Below are 7,235 nucleotides of genomic sequence, written 5' to 3' on the forward strand. Positions count from 1 at the left end.
TAGTGCAAGCAAATTACGTAGCCAGTGTCCACACTGTGCTGCTTCCTACAGGTGGTGCTGTGTTTATGCTGAGAGGTGGGGAAAGGAAATGGAGCATCTTTGTTCCTAGAAAGGTGTCTCCATGAATGCTGTGTCTCAGGGACATGCTCCAAGAAGAGCAAATAATCTCCCCACTGTGTGCTTTAGGTGCTCTTTGGATCATTGTTTCCATGCTGCACTCCCCGTGTTGTTTGTTTTCTTCCTTTCCAAGAGCAACACTGTGCCCTCCTGAGTCTACCCCAGCTAAGCCCATTGACCTTTAAAACTCCAGGCTTTTAAGTGTTTTTAAGTGTTAAGAGGAATTTTTAAGTGTCTTTAAGAATTAAGGAAATTCAGCCCCTCCCATTCTCCAAGCCAATGGTTAAGGGCATCTCCTGTTCCCCAAGTTCCTCTCCCCAGGTTCTCTCTTGCTTTCCCTTTTCCACCACCATGGCTCCTTCCCCTCTGCAGCAGGCAGGATCTGCTTCTCCTCTACACCATGTGTCCACCCTTCCCACATTCTTTAGTGTGGCCCATTCTCTTCCATTAGTTTTGGATATTGTTCTCTCAGTCTTCAGGTCAATTTCTGGGGTATTTAGGCTGACTCGATAGTTATTTAGTTGTATTCATGGGATGAGGTAAGCCTAGGGTCCTCCTACTCTACTGCCATCTTCTTATCTCTCCAAATCTCTTTTTCGTTTTCTGATAGAGCAGGATGACCAATAACAAAAGTTCCATTTAAGTTATGATTTCTGAGGCATTTTAAGAAAGGCTATTCCCCCATGATCAAGTAAAGTGATTCATATTAACAGGGGGATGCTAAAACCGAAAAAAGAACTGAAATTATTGTTACTTTGAAGGATTAAATTATATCTTCAAATACACAAAATAGTTGGCTAAGATGCAAATTCATTCAGATCTACACAGAATATAGTTAACTTTGAATATGGTTCTACAACTTTAATGCTATCTGTAAAATTTTACTTTATCCTAATGTTAAGAACTATATAGGAAACTGACTAGTTTGCTTAGGTTTATTACATTGTATTCCTTTTTTTTTTTTTTTTAAAGATTTATCTATTTATCTGAGAGGTAGGGGGAAGGGCAGAAGGAGAGGGAGAGAGTAAATCTTCAAGCAGACTCTCCCACTGAGTACAGAGTTGAATGCAGGGCTCACTGTCACAACCCTGAGATCATGACCTGAGCAGAAATCAAGAGTTGGATGGTTAACCTAGTTAACCTAGTTGGATGAACAACCTAGGATCCCCACATTGTACTTCATGGTAAAGAGTTAGTACATTATTTTCACTTCACCACATTTTCATAGTATCACTTGCAAAAGTATTCTCTTAGTGTTTTTTACTAAATGTCATTTGCCAAATAAAAATTTAACACCTAGCTATTCTATCCAACCTATATAGATAAATCCATCCCTCATGATTCAGTCCACTAGCCAACAAATGTATGCATCATTATGGTTAAGGATTTCAGAAGAGACTATGACTGAAGATTATTCCCTTATGTAGGAATTTGTTCTGTGTGAAATGGAAAATAATATTGGCCAAATAGTTCATGAAATTATGTAGATTCAGTTTTAGACAACCAGTCTTAGCATTTGAACTAAGGCTGTAAAATATCCTCTTATCTCCTCCACGTACAAGGATTGATTAAGAGAAATTGTTGTCCTCAAAGCAATCAGAGTGAGTAGGAAACCTAAACACAACTCAGGTATACTGGATTAATTTAATGTTCCATATATGTTTGCTACATAGGTTTTCTAGAATGAAAGGTTTTCAATGAAAAAGGACACAGTGCCAAGAGAAGGAGAATAAAACAAAGAAGCAAGCAAACAAAGAAACAACAACAACAACAACAATAACAACAGTTTTTCAAGAGACAAGGTAGTCAACACAACAAGAAGCTAGGGGGGCACCTGGGTGGCTCAGTGGGTTAAAGCCTCTGCTTTCGGCTCGGGTCATGATCCCAGGGTCCTGGGTTTGAGCCCCGGATCAGGCTTTCTGCTCAGCAGGAAAATTCAACTTAGAATATTATACCCAGAGAGAATATCTTTCAGAACTGAAGGTGAAATTCAGAATTAGTTAAACAAATGAAAGCTGAGGGACTATATTACCTGCACACTTTAACTAAAGTAAATGTTAAAGAAGTTTTATGGAAAAAAGGATTATGATACCAGACAAAATTTGGATTTAGACAAAGATATGTGGAGCTCTGATAATGCTAAAAATAAAGTTAAAGTTAAAATATATATTTTTTACTTATATTAATAACTTTAAAATATAATTAACTTTCTAAAACAAAATGCAGCATATTATATGCAAAATACATCAGAATATATTACTTTGCATTTTTTAGTTTAAGTTTTATATAAATAAAATTAAGTATATACTATTTTTTAGAAATCTTATTTATTTAAGAGAGAGAGAGAACATGAGTGGAGTAGGGAGGAGCAGAGGGAAAGGGAGAAGCCGACTCCCAGTTGAGCAGGGAGGCCAACTCCGCCCATCTCAGTCCCATGACCCCCAGATTATGACCCAAGTGGAGCATCTGAGTGGCTCAGTGGGTTAAATAAGCCTCAGTGGGTTAAATAAGCCAGGGTCCTGGGATCGAGGCCCACATTGGGCTTTTTGCTCAGCGGGGAGCCTGCTTCCCTCCTCTCTCTGCCTACTTGTGATTTCTCTCTCTGTCAAATAAATAAATAAAAGCTTAAAAATAATTATGACCCAAGTGGAAGGCAGACACTTAACCCCTGAGCTACCCTGGAGCCCCAAGTATACCCTCTTCTATGGTGGTTTCTTTCATTCAACATAATAAAGAAGGGATTATGTTACATATGTATCTTATTTATGTTTTTATTGCTGGGTAACATTCAGTTGTATGACTGCACTATAATTTTTTTATCTACTTATCTATTATTAGAGCGTTCCTTATTTATGACTATTACAAATAAAGTTGCTAAGAAAATTTCTGTACTTGTCTTTATATACACAGATAAGCTTTTATTTCTCCTGGAAAAATACCTAGTAATGGAATGCCTGTATTAAATGGTAAACACAAAAACAACCAGTTTTCCGAAGTGGATGTGCCATTTACATTTTCTTTCTTTTTGGGGGGAGTGGGTACTATTCATTCTTGACAAATATCCCACATCCATGATCCTTTCCAGTCAGAAGTTCTTTGAAATGCTGCCCATGACCTTTGCTAGTCAGAGGATGGAGTCATTTGACTCCCCCACCCAGCAAATGGCCCCAAAGATAGCATTGGTTTTAACCTGGTTATGAAACTGCCTGTCACCTTGTCAACCTCAGCCACATTCATCTGGATGGACCTGTGGTCCTTGGTGACCATGATGCGGTTGTTGGCAGTACATTTCCAGGCAGGTACTGGTCCACGAACTCACAGGCAATGTTCTGCATGTAAAGGGTGCATCTGCTGCCACTACCATCACTGGAAGCACAAAAAAGCCATTTTACATTTTCTCCAACAATGTATAAGTCTTTCAGTCCCTCCATATCCTTGCCAACACTTGATATGATCAGTTCTTTTTCTTCTTTCTTCTTCTTCTTCCTTTTTTTTTTTTTTTTTCCAAATTAAGCCATTACAATAGGGATCCAGTGACGACATGGTTTTGTTTTATGTTTCCTTACTGAACAATGATTTTGAACATCTTTTCATATATTTATTGGATATCTATACCTTCTTTGAAGAAGCTATTTAAGTGTTTTTAGTTTTTTTTTCTTATTATTGACTTTTGAGACCTCTCTGTGGGTTCTACCTACAAGTCTTTCATCAGATACAGGATTTGCAAAAATATTATCCGAGTCTGTAGTATGTGTTTCTACTCTCCTAACAGTGACTTTTGAGAAGCAGCAGCTTTTACTTTTCACAAAGTCCAATTTATCAAATTCTCTTCTACGGAATATGCTTTTGTCGCTATATCTAAGAAATATTGGTCTAACCCAGTGTCATGAAGATTTTCTCTTAAGATTTCTTTAGGAAATTTCATAGTTTTAGGATTTCAATTTTTATGTATGATCCAATTTGAATTAATTTTTGCATGTGGCAGAAAACATTTATCAAAGTTTTTTTAAACATAAGGATATCATAATCTCAGTAACATCTGTCAAAAAGACTATTCATTCTCTCCTGAGTATACTTTGCATATTTGTAAGATCAGTTGTCAGTGTACGTGGAAGTCTAATCCTGCACTTTCTATTTTATTGTATAAATTTTTTCATTCACCTTGACTCCAATTCCATACCTTATTGATAATTCTAGCTTTATAATGAGTCTTTAGAGGAGGTTGTGTTTATTCTTGTTGTTTGGACCTTTGGTTAATCCAGTTCTTTGCATTTCTATTTGACTTTTATAACCACCTTGTTAATTCTAGGGGGGGAAATCCTGTTTGATCTTTGTTTGGGAATGCATTATGTCTACAGTTTGAGAAATTTTCATCTTAAATATATTGATAGTCAATACAGAAAATTACACTGTACCTTCTTCAATGTTAAACCAACATGCCTTTGAATAATTTGTTCTTAATAGAAATAACAAAAGTAATGTAGCTTCCTTGCTGATAAATATGGGCATTTATCAGCTTCCTTGCTGATAAACATTGGGAGTTAAGGTTTTAGTGTTAGAAGATTAATAGGACCCAAAATGTCAATGCTCACTAATCTATGGCTTATTTTAGGAAAAAGATACAAGACAGAGATAGCATAAAGAATATACATCTTGACCAATGAGATAGCATGTGTATTCTGTCATGTATTCTTTAGAATGTATATCTTGACCAATGACTATATCACATATGCAAGTTTTCATTTTTCTTGCTTTCTGAGAACCATAATTGTCATGCTTTCTCTCTCTGGTCTGATCAGAAAACACAAGATAGTTTTGTTTTGTTTTATTTTTTTAAATGTTATGTTAGTTGCCATACAATACATCATTAGTTTTTGAGGTAGTGTTTGTGTATAACACAATGCTCCATGCACTATGTGCCCTCCTTAATACCCATCACTGGGCTTATTTATCCTTCCACCCCTCTCACCTCTAAAAGCCTCAGTTTGATTCCTGGAGTTCATAATCTCTCATGGTTCATCCCAGCTCTGATTTCTCCCTGCCTTTCATTTTTCCCTTCCTTCTCCTAATGTCCTCCATGCTATTCCTTATGTTTCACAAATAAGTGAAACCACATGATAATTATATTTCTTCATTTGACTTATTTCACTTAGCATAATCTCCCCCAGCTCCATCTATGTTGATGTAAATATTGGGTATTCATCCTTTCTGATGGCTGAATAATATTCCATTGTATATATGGACTACATTTTTTTTTTTTTTTTATCCATTCATCTGCTACAAAGTAGTCTTAAGACAACAGTAGAGCCAGGAAGCTCAAAATAGAATCTTAGCTGGAGTTTCATATCCCTTTCTAGCAACGTAGGCATATTTCTTGCTATGTAAAAAGTGCCATAGCAGAACCTTCCAGGATTTTCAGAAAGTATAAAATTATCAGTCTAACTGCTATTAATAATCATTACTGCCAAGCTTAAACAAACCATCCCAAAACTCAATATAGGGCCATTGTAATAATCAGTGCATTTCATAATTTAAGCAGGTGCCAGTGCCCTTTACATACTTTAGAAAAGCTGCTCAGGTCAATTTTCAAGAGAATTAACTTGTCATGAGCCTCCCAACTCCCAGAAAAATCCACAAACATTTCCCTGTTGTACAACCTTTTTCTTTGTTAATCACCAAAAACTATTGTAATTTATAATTATATATTTAATGAATTTGAAGGTTTTCCTTTTAAAATTTTGAATCCCTAAAAGCAGAACTTGAGACAAGGACTTGAGTGCAGATTTTTTTGGGGAGAGAAGGGAGTGCAGAATGGAGATATGATAGGTAAAGTGAGCAATTTGTAGGATAAAGAAAATTCTGTATCAAGATACATTATGTATTTCACATTAATAAACTATAGATACTCAATTCTACTAGCAGCCCTTGGTAATTATTCAAAATGCATGCTACAACTGACTTCTTAATAGAGAGAAAGGGTAGAGCATTTATCTATCAGCTGCTTTCTTCCACCCATAGGGGATTGCCTCCAGGGGCTTCAACCTCCTACCCCAACCTTTTTAACAGCATGTGCTCAGAGGCTAGTATAATTATAGTGGTATTGGAGAAGACACTGAGGAAGAAATGTGGCAAGATGCTAAGTGTAGAAATTGGGAGTGTTGGCACCAGGTAAGTCGGGTCTCACCAGGACTGTCTACCACAACCTACATTAACTGACGCTACTATCAGGCAAGCTAAGGAGATGCATCATAGACTACAAGAGATGTGTGTATACTTGTTTATTTGTTTAATGTCTTTTTGTCTGCTAGACAGTAAGCCACACAGTTTGTGTGTGATTAGGAGCTGTGACTGTTTTCTATACAATGTTCTCGTAGCCTAGAGCCTAGTGTGTAATCAACACTTCATAGATGTTTTTCAGAAGGAAGGAGGAGAGGAAGAAAAGGAAAGAAGGAATGGTGATACAAGTCCAGTTTCCACACAAATGTATACATGAGTATTGGAGGGTGCTGGGGTTGCACTAGTAGGTACAGAGATTGCAGAGTTAGAAGTCACAGTAGAGTGAAAAAACAGTGTACAATAATCTCCATTAAGATTCCCAAGTTTAGGGGTCCCTGGGTGGCTCAATCAGTTAAGCCTCTGCTTTTTGCTCAGGTCATGATCCCAGAGTCCTGGGATCTAGTCCAGCATTCGGCTCCCTGCTTAGCGAGGAGTATGCTTCTTTCTCTCCCTCTCCTTCTGTGTGTGTTCACTCTCTCTCATTCTCATTCTCTCTCAAATAAATAAATAAAATCTTTAAAAAAAACAATTCCCAAGTTTAAGTCATTAACTTTACAGCTTTGGTTCAAGTTTACTACAAAGACTTAATTATTATAATTTTAATATCAATTAGCAGTGTATTTCAAAATGAAACTGTCACTTCTATTCATTCTCCTGGCACTTTCTAGAGCTGAGATCACTTGAATGAAGATCAAGAGTCCACTCTTTCCTTTTATTTTTAGGACACTCACTGAAATCTTTTCTGGCAACTGTCAGATTTCCTACTGCTTTGTCAAGGAGAGTGATAGGTAGGCTTACAACCCTTGGGAATGTATACATTAAGTCAGAAGTCAATCCGTGTA

At 36.8% G+C, this 7,235-nt stretch overlaps 1 pseudogene; it reads right to left on the reverse strand.

The window, feature by feature from the left end:
- Positions 1 to 3,202: 3,202 nt before the first annotated feature.
- On the reverse strand, positions 3,203 to 3,452 carry LOC131828097 (small ribosomal subunit protein eS21-like; annotated as a pseudogene).
- Positions 3,453 to 7,235: the final 3,783 nt, after the last annotated feature.

This window comes from Mustela lutreola, chromosome 3, assembly GCF_030435805.1.
Source record: "Mustela lutreola isolate mMusLut2 chromosome 3, mMusLut2.pri, whole genome shotgun sequence".
Lineage (NCBI taxonomy): Eukaryota > Metazoa > Chordata > Mammalia > Carnivora > Mustelidae > Mustela > Mustela lutreola.